The sequence below is a fragment of the Myodes glareolus genome, chromosome 4 (assembly GCF_982192425.1).
Source record: "Myodes glareolus chromosome 4, mMyoGla1.1, whole genome shotgun sequence".
In the NCBI taxonomy this organism is placed as follows: domain Eukaryota; kingdom Metazoa; phylum Chordata; class Mammalia; order Rodentia; family Cricetidae; genus Myodes; species Myodes glareolus.
This window is the reverse complement of record NC_142029.1, coordinates 84,390,618-84,407,495: the sequence shown is the minus strand read 5'-3', so window position 1 is coordinate 84,407,495 and position 16,878 is coordinate 84,390,618. Positions and strand designations below refer to the sequence as shown.

Here is a 16,878-nt window from a genome sequence, read left to right as displayed (position 1 = left end):
TTAAATTTCTTAAAATATTTTTAGGGCCCTTGAAATTATTGGAAATTCTGTTCTAACCTGAAGAGAAATTAATTTCATAGTTTTTTTTTATGAAACTCAAGTCAGCAACTCCAACAGCAATTTTTGAAATCAAACATTGTAGCACAATACAACTCAAAGATATTCTAATTACTTACATAACAGCAGGAAAATATTAGAAGTCTTTGTTTTCTGTAAACCGTTATGTCTCTGTAAGAGCAGAAAACATTGGTTGTATTATAAAAACACTTTATTTCATATCCAGAATAATAGTTTGAATCTGAGCCAAAGTGTTTCAGATATGTTTCTTGTTGCTGGGAGTATAAAGGCCTATGTAGTAAAATATGCATGTGTTGTATGTTCAGAATCAAGTTGGTCGTGAAAGTGCATAATACATGAGCAAGTGCTGCCAGAATCACCTTGAAATGATCACGTTTGATTCACATTAATTTTTAATCACTGCATGTTGAAAACCTTTTCCTGTTGCCACATTTTTCACAGTCACTTCAGTAGTTTATATGACCTCATAATAAGGTCGCAACCGACAGTTCAGCAAGCTGGGGTATAGATCATGTATTCATCTGCCCTGCACTGTGTGTGAGGCACCTGGAGGCTTCTAGGAAGACCAGAACAGGCATTGGGACCAGACAGTAACACTCCACATGCTACTGTGTCATGTCTGTTTTCCAGATCATTTGATGATTTAAGCTTTTTGTTTGTTCTTGTTTTTGTTTGGTTGGTTGGTTGGTTGGTTGGTTGGTTGGCTGGCTGATTTAGTTTGGTTTGGTTTTTCGAGACAGGGTTTCTCTGTGTAGCCCTGGCTATCCTAAAACTCACTCTGTAGACTAGGCTAGCCCCAAACTTAGAGAGATCTGCCAGACTCTACCTCCCGAGTGCTGGAATTAATGCTGTGTGCCACCACCACCCAGCTTGTTTCTTCGTTTTGAGACAGGACCTCACTATGTATCTCTGGATGTCCAGGATGTAGATTATTAGATCAGGCTGACTTCCAACTCACAGAGATCCTCTTACCTTTGTTTCTTGGATGGGGGGATTAAATGTGTGCATCACCATGCCTGGAGATATTTTTATGGTAATTTCTGAAAGGAATCTGTTGCGCTTGTGTCAGGCATTTCCCTTCATCTTATTCCATATGCAGTTAAGGAAGACTTGGTTGTGGCATGTTGCTTAGCAGGTGCTTTGCCACTGAGCTAGAGCCTCAGCCTTTTTTTTGTGTTGTTATATTTATTTCTTAGTTTGTGTATGTGTGTAAATCAGAGAACTGTTTGTAGAAATCAATTCTCTCTTTCCACCATTCAAGTTCTGAGAACTCAAGTTTGGCAGCAAGCACTTTTACTAACTGAGCCGTCTCACTGCCCTTTGTGAAATTTTGTTTCATTTTATTTGTATTTTATTTATTTACAGTGGTAGGGCTTGAAATCAGAGCCTCATACATGGTAGGCAAGTGCCTTTCTACTGAGCTATATCCCTAACTTCAGTTGTGTTTTGAGAATGCCAGTTAAGGTAGAAATAGAGTACTTGCCTAGCAGTTTCCAGAACCACTGTCCAGCCTCTGAAACACTCAGAGCTAGCCTAAGCCCCACACAAACATCCTTATCTTTCTCTTTGTCTTCCTCAAAGGCAGATGATCAGTCCTGGTCACGCTTACTTGGTACACTGCACTGGCCTCATCTGGTCCATGGAGGGCTGAGAGTGTCCTCCACTCAAGGCCTTCCTGTTCTCCCGGTGTCAGTACCTCATTCTTCACCTGCCACATGAGCATTCGCCTTTCTGCATGTTCTTCCTTATGATGGCTACAGTTCTTTCCATAAGATGGAAAAACTCAGGAATTTCGGTAATGGAACCATTTTGGAGCCAGGTTATTCTCAATATTATAGCACCAGAGAAAAACATGGTACTTGAGGGCCACTTGAGAGACTTGAGATAGATCATTAAAAGTAATATTTGTGCTGGGCAGTGATAATGCACACCTTTAATCCCAGCATTCTGGAGACAGAGGCAGGTGGATCTCTGTGAGTTCGGGGCCAGCCTGGTCTACAAAAGCTAGTTCCAGGACAGACCCCAAAACTACAGAGAAACTGGTTCTATCTCGAAAAAAAAAAGTATCTTTTGTGTTGTTGTTTAAAAGTAATATTTGCCTAAACATAGTGATGTGCCTGTGTTAGAATGAAGAAGTTTGCCAGCCACCAATTCTGGTGATTTATAGAAGTCACCCCCTCACAGGATCCAAACAAAAAGACCTTTGACTTGCCTCATCGTTTGTGAGTTTTCCACACAGTTTTAGTGCAGTACAATATGCCACTGGACATCTTTTTTTTTTTCTCCACAAACCACCTGAGAGGTCCTAAGAAATTCCTGGCCTGGTAGTGGCTGCCTTGCCAAGGAACAAGGCAGAGCAGATAGCAGGCAGTGCAGAAATCTGCATGCAGCCTCAAGCCTGAGTACATAAAGCAAGACCTTAAGACTGTCATACTTCATTGTGCAAGGACCATTACTGGGATTGCTTCCTACTGGGATATGTGACATGGTTGCTCCAGGTGCTTCTGCTGTGACTGACACAGTCTCAGAAAAGGAGGTTCTAAATGGCTCTGGATGACTCTGCAATTGAAATTTTGAACTTAATCATGCAAAAAACTAAATACCATGGTGATTCTAAACATAGGCTGCCTTTGACACCCTAGCACTGTGACCCTGCACAAGTTACTAAGCCTCTGCTTTCTTGCTTCCGTGGGTTAGTTTAGCCATAGGAATGACATAAGATTAATGACTTACATGTCTGTTTTAAGACTCGTCCCTGCTTCAGAGCATCCAAAGATAGACAAAGGATTGCCCAGCTCAGATAAATGTTGTTCAATAGAGTTCACAGGCCTCAGGTATCTTTGGTCCACTTGAAGAAGTCTGTTGGGTGTCAAATGTGGACAAAACTCATTTATGACTCATTCATGAGCTTAACTCATGAATGATGATAAATCACAGTTTTCTGAATCTGTGTCTTTGTTCAAAGAGGAATGTTTTTAAATAAAATACCCAGAGATCGACTGTAAAAGTCTAGTCTTCCCTTGAGGTCTCCTGAAATAAGGAAACTATATCAACATTGTCCCAGAAAGATCCATAATTATTGTACTGGGATCCTTCTATATGTATGTGGCCCTGGACAAGTCACTGCCCATCTCTGGACTGCAGTTTCCTGTCTCTAAAAAGAATTAAGTAGGCCAGCAAGATAGCTCTGCCGGTAAAAAGCTCTTGCTTCTTCCAGCTGTAACAGATGAATTTACACTTCTAAGATGTAAAAGCTGTCGCCAGGCCAACAATGAGATAAATTTAATCATTTTCTTTTCTTTTCTTTTCTTTTCTTTTCTGTGTGTGTGTGTGTGTGTGTGTGTGTGTGTGTGTGTGTGTGTGTGTGTGTGTAAGTATACACACATGCATGTGGGTGCCTGAGAAAACCAGAAATGGGAATGGGGTCTCTTGGCTAGAGTTACAGGTAGTTGTGAGCTACCTGACATGGATACTGGAAAGCAAACTCAAGTCCTCTGAAAAAGCAGTAAGTGCTCTTAACTCCCAAACATCTCTCCAGCCCTGTTCATTTTTAAGGATATTGATCACAAATACTCCAGTTACACTGGCTTTCTGGCTGTTCTTCAAGCACGCCTCAGCCTTCTCTCTACTAGGGCCTTCATCCCTGCTGCTTTCTGCCTAGAATCATCCTCAGAGGTCAGCATGATTTCAGGTGCTCACTTCCAAACAGTTGGTTTTCCCCTGTCTTGTTACCAGAGTACCTGCCAAAGTTCTAATGCTTGGACCAGGCATGCAGTCACTGTTTTCAGTTCCTGTGACTTTTTTTTTCCTTGACCCTCATTTATTTCCGATAATTCATTTGCTTTATCTGCTTGATTTTGTCTTTTTACCCTGATAAAATTTTAAATACCTTAAGAACAAATTCCTCATTAATGGTACATATGGCAGTGCCAGGCACATAGGATAACTATGTCTTGAACAAATATTGAATGGTGAGATGATAAGGTCAAATTGGTAATCAGTTAAGACTTACTTTAGCCATTTCTTCATCATCATAATTTATCTTTCTAAAAAAATGTCCTACCTATAACTACTGACTTTGCAACCGAAAGGAAACAGCTTTGTTCAGGGTGTGGCCAGCTGTGTGTTTGAGAAAGCGGCAGTGTGAAGGGAGCTCTAAAAGCCAATGGTCTCACCTCAGCCCCTCCTCCTACAGAGAGTGCTTGGCCTACCACAGGCTGTCTGAATGTTGCCTCATAGTACCTGATGTGCTGGAATCCTCATGAGGTCCCTGCTTTAAGGGATTAATAACCCTGCTCTTAAAGCCTGATGAAAGGAACATGGGCTTTGAAACCAGGCAGAGTGAATATATTACCAGTTGTTCCATTCTATAGCTCTGAGATCCTAGGCAAGCCTTCCCAGTGCCTATGTCCTTATCCGTGATATGTAGATCATATTAATAGCATGCGGTGATTGGTATACACAGTGAATTAATTAAATCAGTTGCTTAGTGATTAGCACATTCCATGGCCTAACCTGTGATATTGTTAAAACTGTTGTTTCCCTCCAGATTCCCTACTCCTAATGAGAAAAGCCCCTTTGTCCACTCAAGTCAGCTCTGACGCTTCCTACCATCTTAAGTAGGTTATCTCTGCTGTCAGATATGTCCTCCCATCTGCTGAGAAGATGGAGAAATCTCTGTGTCTCCTGCCTCCAAGGTTCCTCCTTGGAGCCAAAGCAGAGGGCTGTCTTCCTGTAGTTGGGCCTCTGGGCTGTCATTTCACACACTGCTCTGACCCAGCCACCAAGGAGTCCTAGGCCAGTCAGTCTGGCATGGCTGGTTCAGCTGGGCCTGCCTGACAACGAAGCAGTGTGTGCTTGTCTGGAAGGCAGTGAAGGTGGGTAGAGAAGCGGGAGGCACGAAGACCTCACGCCCAAACACATCTCTCTGTGTAGCCAGCTGAAAAGCACGGAGATTACTGCGAGGTGCACTGAGATTGTGTTAGGAAGAGAAACTAGAAAATGGCTCGCATGAATCAATGTGAACATTTAATGGGCCTTAATTGGAACCTTATCCTACTATTCTTAGAGCAGAGAGATGAAAGCAGAAGAAATCTGAGAGACCATTTATTTTACTTGAGAAAGCAGTAAACTGAAACTACAAAAAGATTTGACTACTATTATATTTTTATGATTAAATAAAATTGTCATAGACTAGTGCTGGTGAGCCTATAAATGCTCCATGGAATGCACCCATAGTCTTTGGCAGCTGTTAGGTTATGGACAGAAAAACCTATCAGCCTGTGCTCTGCATTTGTTAACCCTGCCATTCTCACCGCACAGCAGCTTATGGGAAGGAACACTCACCCAGTTCTGCTGGCAAGGACCACTGGAGTATTTGTGATTGAAGGCGCTAGTAAATTCTGGCTTCCACTTACTCTCGTCCCCATTCCCTACGTCCTGCCATTTGTAAAGAACAGAATCAATCTCACTTTCTGTCTGTCTGTCTGTCTGTCTCTCTCTCTCTCTCTCTCTCTCTCTCTCTCTCTGTGTGTGTGTGTGTGTGTGTGTGTGTGTATGGTGTATCTCTGCCTGTCTATATATATGTAAGTATATATGTATGTTCTTTATTTTTTTAGAGACTGGATTTTAAATATCAGACCCTAGGGTTTGAGGTTTGAATTGGCATATTTCACGTAATAATTTCTTTCATTTCTTTTTAAGAAAAAATATGTATTTTACACTCAACCATTTTTACCATTATTTCCATGTAGTATCTGTAGGTGTAAGCAACATAGGGCATGTTCATGTGCCCATGCTCATAGCAGGACAGGGTGATGTCTGGGAACTTGAAACTTGGAGACCTTCAGAGGCCATCCAGCCAACTGCCCTAGTGGCCATAGAGAAAAGGACTTGCTTCCTGCCTTAGAGCTGGTTTTTCTGATGCCTTATCCCGAGCTTTGGGCAAACAGCTTTCCCTCATATTACTGCATCCCAGTGGCAAGTGGGATGTGGATACATAAGCACATAGAAAACCCAAATTAGTCCCTCAGAGTGATGGTGACTGTGATGAGTCTGCGTGACTCCCACAGCTAGTCCTCTCTGAAGAAGGCCTCCCTCCTTCTCTGATGTGAGCCGAAGTGGAGGCAGAGCTTTGTGTGAGGAATTGTAAAACCTATGGTGTTGGGCAAGTGTGTGAGCTGGTCTAGCACAAGCTTCTGCTGCAGGATGTGTTTGAAAGGAATTTAGAATGTGCTTCTTTTAAATTATAGTTCTTTTCCTCACAGAAGATTTAAGAAAAATAAAAAAGAGTCTCTGTCAGGCAACAGAAGGCTAGAGGGTGGTTTATTCTTGAGGAGATGTCAGTATTGTGAATTTTGTGGCCCTTTGGACATTTATCAGTAACTCCTTCTCTTATTTGTAAGCTTTTACTAAATGCCCACCGTGTTTTAAACCATGCACTGAGAGACATAGAAATGCCTGCAGTCCAGACTGCCTTTTGGGGAGTCCACAAAGCAGACACAGTGTCGTTAGTGCTGAGCCTGCGTTTCCTTCAGCAGACATTTGCAAGATTGCCTGCAATGCCACAGGCACTGTTCTAGACACCCAGGATAATGGGAAACAAAACAGAGTAAGTCCTTGCCTTCATGTTGCTAATGTTCTGAAGAGTGAGGTTCAAACAGAAAATGAAAAACAAATCTATGACAGAGATATTTCACAACTGAAGCAATGCTTGTGCCGATACATAAGATTAAAACAGAAGTCACTAGGTTACAAGGTGGAAACATGCATATGAAAAAGTACAAGCAAAGGTATGAAAGAGCCTGGCAGGTACAAGGAACTGCAGGCTGTTCATTATGACTGAAGCATAGCATGTGAGCAAAGCTAAGACCTACGCCTGAGATGAGGCAGAGCCTAGGTCATGAGGAACATGTGGTGACCAAAGACTTGGAGATTGTCTTCTGGGAGATGAGGAGTCTGTGATGCTGTTAGCATGTGGCTGACCTAGTGAGACATGGCTCACAGTCCTGTATTTGGAGAATGTGTCAGTAGTTGTCCGACCTCCACAGTGGATGCACAGCACCCAGACTTGGTACCAATAGTCCTGAGTCACTATTCTCCCCCGCAGAAGCAGAGTGAGAGACCCTGCCCAGGGGTGCTCTCCCTTTCCTCTGCTAGTGACTCTAGCAAATAACTGATCTCCCTCAGGAAACTAGTTAGGGGCCTTCTCAGTTTCCCCATAGGAATATAAAGAGGCCCTTCCTACATGATGAGACCCATCTCTGGAGTCCACCTAGTTTGCAGTATATAGGTCAGGCCAAGTCCCCAACTACTATAGATTTTGTTTCTCTTGACCCTGGCTTCCTCTCTTTATTTTTTCCCCCTCTGTCTTCCTCCTTCCTGGATTTTCTACTGCTGCTACACAGCACTGAATCCAGGACCACCACTCAGAAGTCTACTGCTCAGAGGCTACTACCTCTTATACAGTCTACAAGAATTCTGAAGTAACCCAGCCTAGAAATACCTATGAAAGAGCTGTTTGGAAAGGGAGAAAAATGGTTGCAGGACTAGACAAAGAAACATTTGGGGTTCCTTGCCTCCATCGTAATTTGATAAGCTTTGATATGTGGACAGAACCTTCTCATTTTTCTGCTGGGATGTTGAAATAACGCCACCTCTCCCACCCTCCCAACACAGCATTGAATTAAAAAAATGAGGGGGCATGTTTTGGACATGCCATTTTCTTAAAAGTCATGGAGAAGTTTCTGGCCTCAAGGACATTCTTGTCCTCTTGCTCCTGTCATGAACCTTGGTTGCAGGTATGACAAGCTGGCAAGGACACTAACTGATGAACCTGGCCACTATAGCTGCTGCCTCCGCTCCAGCATTGCGCAGGCCCAGGTCTGCAAAGAGGAATGCAACACTGCTTTGTTTCTTCTCTGCTAGAATAACAATGATTTACAGACTCTGTTAGCTGTCTGTTTTAATGAATTTAGATGTCTAGACACCTATTTTGCCCCTGTGTTGAGGACATCTTGTCTCTGACGACAAGAAAAGGAAAAAAACAAATTGGGAATCTGTAAGCACAAGGAATTTGCCCTGGTGAGATTTAACTATTTGCATTCATTCCTCTGTACTCCATTTACACCACCACACTGACGGACAAAACTGCTCTCCCTTCAGTCTAACAGAACAGCTTTCAGTGCATATTGAACAAAACTGTTCCCTTACATATATGTGCACATGCATGTGCACACACCTGTCTGACTCCCCACACCACTGTGCCAAGATGCCAAAGAGCTCCGTCATCTACCCTTACAGATCCAAAGATAGAATTAGATGAGGGCCTTGAAAGCTTTCTGGTGAGCAGCCCCTGGGCTCTGATGTGATAGATACAGGCTCCTGAAATAACTTAGAAACAAAAGTTAATTCATAGCTTGGTTTTAGAAGCCAAACGCATTCATTCTTTTGGGGGGAAAGCTATCATTTACCAGGCACTACGCTAGGCACAATGTCATGTAGCAGTGACATTGTCCTTGTCATTGTCCTCAGCACAGTCTGGGGACTTTTGCTGACGAGGATTCACTTCAGTCTATCTTAGTCTTTCTCATTCTCAATCTATTTTTTCCTTTATTTTATTTTTATGTGTACGCGTATTTTGCTTGCATGTATGTCTGTGCACCACATGCATGCAGTGCCCAAGGAAGCCAGCAAAGAGTGTCATATCCCCTTTGATTAGAGTTATAGATGGATGTGAGATGTCATATGAGCCCTGGGACCTAAACCTGGGTCCTCTACAAAAGCACCCAGTGCTCTTAGCTACCGAACCATATGTCCAGCCATGGTAATTTTCTCTTAAAGTCAGTGATAGATGTGAGGCTAGTAATATTTGGTGGCAGTAAATGTTTAGAAACTTGCTGTAAGTCCTTCTTAGGGAGAGAAATACTGTCCCCAAATAAAACAAAATAGAGAGTTTTCTGTGATTACTCCTAAATAAGTAGGGAGATCAGAATCCCTCTTGGAAATAGATAAATCAGAATTTAATGAGTTTCTGTTCAGTTTCTGTTTTTTTGTTAGTTTGTTTTTGTGAGTAAATTCCCTAGAGCTATCGATTTTGCTCTAGTGCCTGTAGATTGTAATCCTCATGTATAGAAGAAGTAGAGAAGCTGCCAGATGAGCCTTCTGCACTTTATTACTTTGTATTGTCATTTTGATACTGGCAGGAATGTGCAGTTCCCCTCAAAAAGTGAAATTTTCAGGTGATCAGGTCACCTTTAAAATGAACATATGTTTGATATTAACTATTTACAATCAGTTTTAAAGAAATATTTTAACTTCCTACCTTCTTATATCATGTTGATTTATTTTATATTTTTTGCTGTCTTAAGAAATTAGTTCCTAACCAGGTGTGGTTGAGCATGCCTTTAATCCTAGCACTCTAGAGGCAGAGGCAGGAGGATTTCTGTGAGTTTAAAGCCAGCCTGATCTATAGAGCAAGCTCCAGGACAGCCAGAACTATTATACAGAGAACCCTGTCTTGAAAAAAAAAAAAGAAAGAAAGACACTAGTTACTTCTGCAATGTCAGGTATATGAGGATCATCATGTATGTAGAAGTAATTTTTAAGTGTGTGGAGTATTAAGTGAAGATAGTTGATTATAATTAATAAGATATTCCATCATAATATAGTCATCCTCTCAAGACCAAATGGAAAAAGAGATTTCATCTTCCATAAGATGGTTCTTGACAACTTTCTGAATTTTTATCTTTTGAAATCATTTTAATCCTCATATGTCTTATTTGTGTCCCTGTTGTTTCTTTCTGTTGTCAGTTTCCCACCTTCTCTGCAGACTCTTCCCAGACTTGCTGATTCTGAACTGCTGGAGACCAGAGACCCTGCTCTCTTAGACTGCACACTGCAATGTGCAGGGCTTCCTGGGGTAGCCGGCCTGAGTCATATAGGAAGATGATCCTCTCTGTAAGGATGGAGAGTTCTCTGTCCGTTCGTCCCTTAGCCCATTCTGAGCAAATTCTCAGTAGATGTGTGGTGGTGTTCTCATCTCCCTGCTAAGAGGCCTGCTGGCTTCATTCCTTCCTTGCTTGATCTTGCTGCAGCCCAGGTGGTCACAGTTGGAGAAAAGGAGTCCTCTTAGGAGAGAGGAGGTCTGGCTGCTCTCCATGTTTATATGACTCTTGGGGACCTTCACAGCCACTCTCTTTGGGGTCTTTGAGTGAGGCAGATGCTGTCACACAAGTGTGAGTCTGCAGGCAAACTCTGCCCCACTTTCCTACTTCCACTTACTTTCTGTCTCTTTTCCTCCTCCCTCTTCCTCCTTTTATTCAGTTTTTTGACAGAATTATACCAGGGCCATACAAGTATTAGTATTTAGACATATTTTCTATGACAGCAATTACTTTTTTAATTAAGACCAAAGGTTAGGTTCAAAGTGAGCATTGCCGAGAAAGAGAACAGTTGCTACTCTGAGTCAGTTCTGTGCTCTGAAATTGAGAGGTCCCTAAGCAGACCCTACCCTGACAAAGGATATAGATAATTCATTACCAATTTACTAATCAAGAATTCCAGTTAAAGTGTGTCAGCCTGAAAAACACGAAAAGTATGTTAGGAGGGTTGCATAGGGAACTGTTGCTTAACCCCCAGCCCAACATCCCCAGAAACTATCTGTTCTTACCAGAATAAAATCTACTAAAAGATAACCACATTGGGAGAAAGGTACACTAAAGATGTATGGATCATAAAAAGTATGTTCTCATCAAGTTCACAAGAATGTCTCTAAAGTGAATACAAAACTGGAAGTGGTTAAATTCACTAAGAGTCAAACCCCTGGAACTGTGGCAGAGATTTCCAGCAGAGGAGGATGAGTCGTGCTCCTTTTCTGGGCGTACCAGTACAGCAGGATGGAAAACCTGAGGAGCCAGAGGCAGTTAAGTCCCGATGTCATAGCAACTGCATATTTAAAATGCAAATTACAGCACTGGCTCAACAATTGAGAACATGAGCTGCTCTTCCAGAGGGCCCAAGTTCAGTTCCTATCACTCCAGTGCTAGGGAACTTGACACTTCTGGCCTTTGCCTGCGCCAGCCATACATGTATACAGACATGTGAACAGGCAAAACACCCATACACATAAAATAACAATAAAAAATGTTTTAACTTGCCAGTCACTTTTATTTAAACATGTTGAGAAGATATCTTCATGAAAATATAATTTTAAATGTCCAATAAGAAAGGGTTTAAGGCACTGGAAACCGATGTGCCTGCTCTGGAAGGTGGCCAGATGCTCAGTCATAGCAAGACAGTGCTCAGTTTGGAGTCATATGTTCCAACTCTTCACCCCTGGGAGTCCTACTCCATTGCCAAGCATTCCTCTCGTGTACATCAGTAAAACTGATCATTTGAAACAAACTCTTGACAGCACAGCACATAACCAAGAACTGATCATGTGATACCAAGCCAAGAAAAGCGTATGTTTTGGAAGAAAGGCCTTTTATGTTAGTTTAATCTGTGTATGTTGGTTGGTTTAGTCTGTTTAAAATGGCCATGGATCACGCTCATCTTTATCTGGGCTGGCACTGTCACACAAGACACCGCTGGCTAGCAGCCAGTCACGGGAGTAAGCTTAGAACTGGTAAGGAGAACTTCTCTACCCAGGAATGGGCAGCATTGTGAGCACGGTGGCCTGGATGGCCTGAGAGGCTAGGTCAAGCCAACACTTGGAGTTAGGAGTTTTGCAGGCCCAGCTCCAGCCTAGACCGGCTGGGGTCTTAGACCACATCTTTTGAACTTCCTGAAGTTTGAGTCCTCTTCATAACAGCAGTCGTCGCTGAGTTGGCCTCAGAAGGTGTAGACAGAGGGACTAGCTCCGGGCCTCCTGAGCACTGAGATGGTGTGGATAGAGGGACTAGGCTGGAGTCTCCTGAGCACTGAGATGGTGTGGATAGAGGGACTAGGCTGAGGCCTCCTGAGTACTGAGATGGTGTGGATAGAGGGAACTAGGCTGAGGCCTCCTGAATGCCAACTTGGCCGAGATGAAAGTTACTGAGGTCCTGGCAGCGTAGTGTTCTAAAAGACTCTTGAGTGCCTTCATACCTCAGAAGACACCAGTGTTACCCAGTCCATTCCAGATCTCTCCTTGTAGCCAGACCATAATTTCCTAGTTGGTGCTCAGGACCTTGAGAATCTCAGTTCTGGCATCCTTCTAGACTCTGGCTCAGAGTATCACAAAATGCAGTCATTTTTCTGTTTGCTGCTAGGGTGGTAGGTGAGAGACATGGAAAGTTTTGATGCTTCTCAGCTCAGGCTGGCCTTAAACTTCTGATCCTCCTACTATAACTTCCCAAGTGCTGGAGTTACAAGTGTGCACCGCTGCACCTGGCTGAACTAACTTGTCAACTTTGTTGCTTGGGATGCCTTCCAGTGCTTAAGGATTTCCTTAAGTGTGTCAGGGAAGCTCATCCTGGATATGAATTGGGAGCCATTCACAGTTGTCATAATGACAAGTCCAGCACAGTAGCCTCAAAGCTGTGTGAACACAGACACTGAGACACACAGAGTTCTAAGCCTAAGCCTCTGCTGCTCTGCACCACTCACCTGTGTTTCTTGGATCATACTTAGGCAAGGATGTTCTTTTCAGAACTGTCAGAGCGCATTTCCTACCTCACCACAAGATCCTGGCTGGCACCCCAAGCACTGTTTGCATAGCTCTGTCCTGCACAGGCAAGGCCAAGGAGCAACCTCAGCAATGGCTTCTCAGGTGACAGTAAGTTTGCTGATGATTGAAGCCAGCCTCTGCTAGATGCTCTGCTCTAAAGAAATGTGGGAGGGATGCTGAAAAGCATGTGTTGGGCTGGGTAGGAGCTCTGCTTCTGATCCAACAGAAAACTCAAGGCAGAGAGCTGATGAGATAGCCAGTATCCCTAACTAACATTGTCTATGCTTTGTGGGTATGGACACATTAGGTCTACATTTAAACCTTGGAAGCTCCCATCCACTGATTTTATGGAAAAGACTCTAAACTTAAATTACCTGGATGGTTGCATTGATCACAAGTAGAGGCAGACCTAGAATTCACAGCTATCTAAGGCCAGCACTCTCGAGCCTGCACTGTTCCTGAAGCATAGGAAAAGCTATTCAGTGTCCCTCCAGCCTATGGTATTGTGTTGTGGTCAGCTAAGACAATCCGATACTAAACCTGTGAGTTTCTTCTCTCCACCCAAACTTCCTTCACTACAATCTCCTAGTGCCTGCATCTGATCCAGCCTTCCACATGCAATCCACCCTCTCAATATAGCTTCTAGAGAACCTTAGAAGAGGAGTCTCCCCTCCCACAGTCCAGCACCCTCACTGGACTCCTTGTATTACAATTACTGGTATAAATAACTCATCTCCCACAAAACTAATGTCACACTAATCCAGCATATTGCATCTTTGCTTGTGTGTTAGAAAAAAAAAACTCTTTATTTTCTTTTGTTTCAATGGCATTAGTACATCACTTGGCCTGGGACACATACCACAAATGATAACTCTGGTTGCTGCCAGAGGACTAGTGGGTGGCCAGGATCCAAAGCAAATTAAAGAACCACCAACATCACTTCTCTGTCCTGGACACAGACACACACATACACACACACACACACACACACACACACACACACACACACACACACACACATACACACATACACATCCTCTTTAGAATCCTTTTTCACTGGCATCCAGTTCCTCCTGGTTCTCTCTACTCATTTCCAGAATTCTGCTTCTTTTTCTAAAGCTACAGCTTCCATTGCTAAAAGAGTAGTCCTCATGGGGCTCTGCCTTTCATCTGTGATCCCTCATCAAGGACAGTAAAGAAAACCCTATGGGTCACAGGGCAACTGGGTAAACTGTAGAACTATGTCCTTGGTCTCTCCTTAGGAGACCAGAGAAGCTGTGCTGCCATGGCCCTCCCCAGAGCAGGATTGAAGGGTGACTGCAAAGTCTTGAAATTTATATTACATTTCTCAAATTTAAAATGTAGAAATATAGTCTTTCAATGAGAAAGAATATGTTTAAAACTCCAGTATTCTTGGCCATGTTTTCTTGCTTTATTGGGGTGCATGATACTTTGTGTTTACTTTGTGAAATTGAGCTATTTGATTTTGTGCAAGAGAGACTTTAAAGAAATTACTTTTAAAAACATTGTCTACGTTCAAACCTAAAGCGACTGAATAGTTTGCCAAAGGCTGCTCAGTTAATTGATAAGTAAGGCAGATCCCCAGATCTCCTACTCTGTGATTAGTACCTATTTTACTTTATTAGTTTTATGAGACAAGATCTCTTTATGTGGTCTTAACTGTCCTGGAACTCACTGTGTAGGTCAGGCTGGCCTCGAACTCACAGAGATCTGTCTGTCTTTGCCTCCTGAGTGCTGGAATTAGAGACATAATCCTCCATGCCCAGTGAGCACCTATTTTATAGCTGTACCTGAGGTCAAGGTAACTTTTCATCTCTCTTGATCTATTACGTTTATGTATTTATTTGTGTGTGTGCTTCAGTGTGCGTGTGTGTGTGTGTGTGTGTGTGTGTGTGTGTGTGTGAGTGTGAGTGTATCACAGTGCTTGTGTGACAGTTCCAGAACAACTTACAGAAGTTGGTCATTTCTGTCCACCATTCTCCTTCCCATGTGGGTTGTCAGGCTTGATGGCAAACACCATCACCCACTGAGCCACCTCACCAGACTTCTCTTGCTGGTATTAGAGCCCAGCTCAGCATCTGAACATGGACAACATATTCGAAAGTTTGTTTTTACTGGGGCTGTACTTGCTCCTGACTTCTATCTCTGGCTGATGACTTTAGCCACCAGGGAAGCATAGAGTCAGGGTATTCCATATCACTGCTGCAGTGCTCTAGAAGCAGGCTCTGTGGGATCCTGAAAGAAGAGGCAGGTGTCCTGAGCAGGCTCAGGACCAGCACCCTCTTAGGACTTGGGTGATTTGTCCTTTGGTCACTGACTTAGTTACAGTTCCATCAAGAAGGCTGTCAGATGTTGTGAGCCTGAGCTGATTGCGCACAGTCAGGAAGACCCTTGTGCTCCATAATTATTCTACTAATTCTTACTGATTTCGGAAAGTTTGAAAGGCAGTCCGGGGTGATATTTGATCACCTACGCCTTGGCAGTGAATGGGTAGCATCTTTCACAAGCCCCACAGGCAACTCTCCTGGTACTTGAAGCCCTGAGCATCAAAGTCAGGATATTTATAATCCCAGGCTCCCTACCCGACCCCCAGGGGGAGCGGTTACCTAATGCAGCTGACTGTTCACTGCATTACCCTCTGCCACAGGCCCACCTGAGCTAACCCACCAAGTCTCAGTGCACTTTCTGGGCCTCCTGCCCCTCCAGGCAAGTGTGAGTAAGAGAGGGTCTTACAGATTTCTTATAGATAACAAAGGTAGGTCCTACCATAGGTGATCTTATGGCTACAGCCCATTAACAGAAGGTAACTAAACTGCCCTATACCCATTTGCATTTTGTCCAGTCCAAAGACCTAAAAGTAGTGGCCTCCAACAGTGCACCTCACTAACTGCTGGTAATGGGTAGTCAGCGCTGTTCCTTGCTAGGATGTCAAGTCCCTAGGGGACACTGCTTCAGGAGACGGAGTGCAGTGAGCTCAACAGATGCTTTCATACTCTGTGCTGGTTTACCAGCGCCAGGGAGCTGATGTCTTTGAGTTAACATTGTGTCTATGCCAGCCACACTGGCCCCTTCTAATGCCTTTTGAGTTAGTGTATCTTTCAATAATAGCATTTTAACAATGAAGTTTCAAAAAAAAAAAAAACAACAAACAAACTTGTTCTTAATTTTTGCCCAAAGTGGAAGGAGGGAGAATTTCAATAATGGCATCATTATAAATTCTAAAGTGATGACCATTTGGCTGTGTTACAAAATATGTAGCTAATAATTAAAGATTTAAGTGGAAGCTTCATCAGTAAGGTAGACAGAGCACATTTTTCTCAGTTTGGGTGTCAGAAATGGCACTGCACAGCCATGTGCAGAATTGTCACAGTGCGAGTCTTTAAAATTCCTTCTGGATTTTAAGGTATTAACAGGTCCCTATCAACATTCTCTAAAGTTTTTTGATGTCATATTAGCTATTGAACAAAAATATGCGAACTATTACTTTGTTGATTTTGTTCTTAAACCACACTGCATTATCATCTGAGAATGTGTTCTTAAAGTATTGTTAAAAGTACTTTGAAAACTTGTAAATCCCTATAATTTATGTTTCTCCTGCCTCTGCTGTTTTGTTCTGTCCTTCTGGTTTCAATTTGAATGCCGTTCTGTCTGGGTGTGTACCTGTAAAATAGTGTTTTTCCGAGTACAATTTACGTCCCGACCTTAGGCTTTTACAGTGTCCCTAACCTTCTCCGGGTTTCCTCCTGTACTGTGAAGTGAGTTTGGGGTCACCCTGCTCTTTCATATTAGAATTGTCTAATCAAAGTTACTTGAAACAGATCTGATTTTGGCATTTCTTAGTTTATCATTTCGGCCTAGGGAGTGAATTAGGAGAGCGTCCCTGCCAGTCCACTAATTGCATTGCCCTATTAAAGTGTACACAGTTGTAAACCCAGACTGCTTCAAGACAACAGTCTCATTTATCTAAACAGTTCTCCTTTTAGATTCCATGGCACTGATGGAAACCAAGATAAGAAGTAGGGACTGGAGGAAAGATCGTTTAGAGCCTATACTAGCTGGAACCATTCCATCCCCTACAATCAGTCCCCTTTTCTTCCTAGGACTTGTCTGCATACGGAATCCATCTAACT

The 16,878-nt window shown here is 42.9% G+C and overlaps 1 protein-coding gene across 4 annotated transcripts in view; it reads left to right on the top strand.

Annotated features, from left to right (window-relative positions):
- The window catches only part of Scaper (S-phase cyclin A associated protein in the ER), a 354,060-nt gene that overhangs the window by 330,906 nt on the left and 6,276 nt on the right, over positions 1 to 16,878 (top strand). The window lies entirely within an intron of this gene.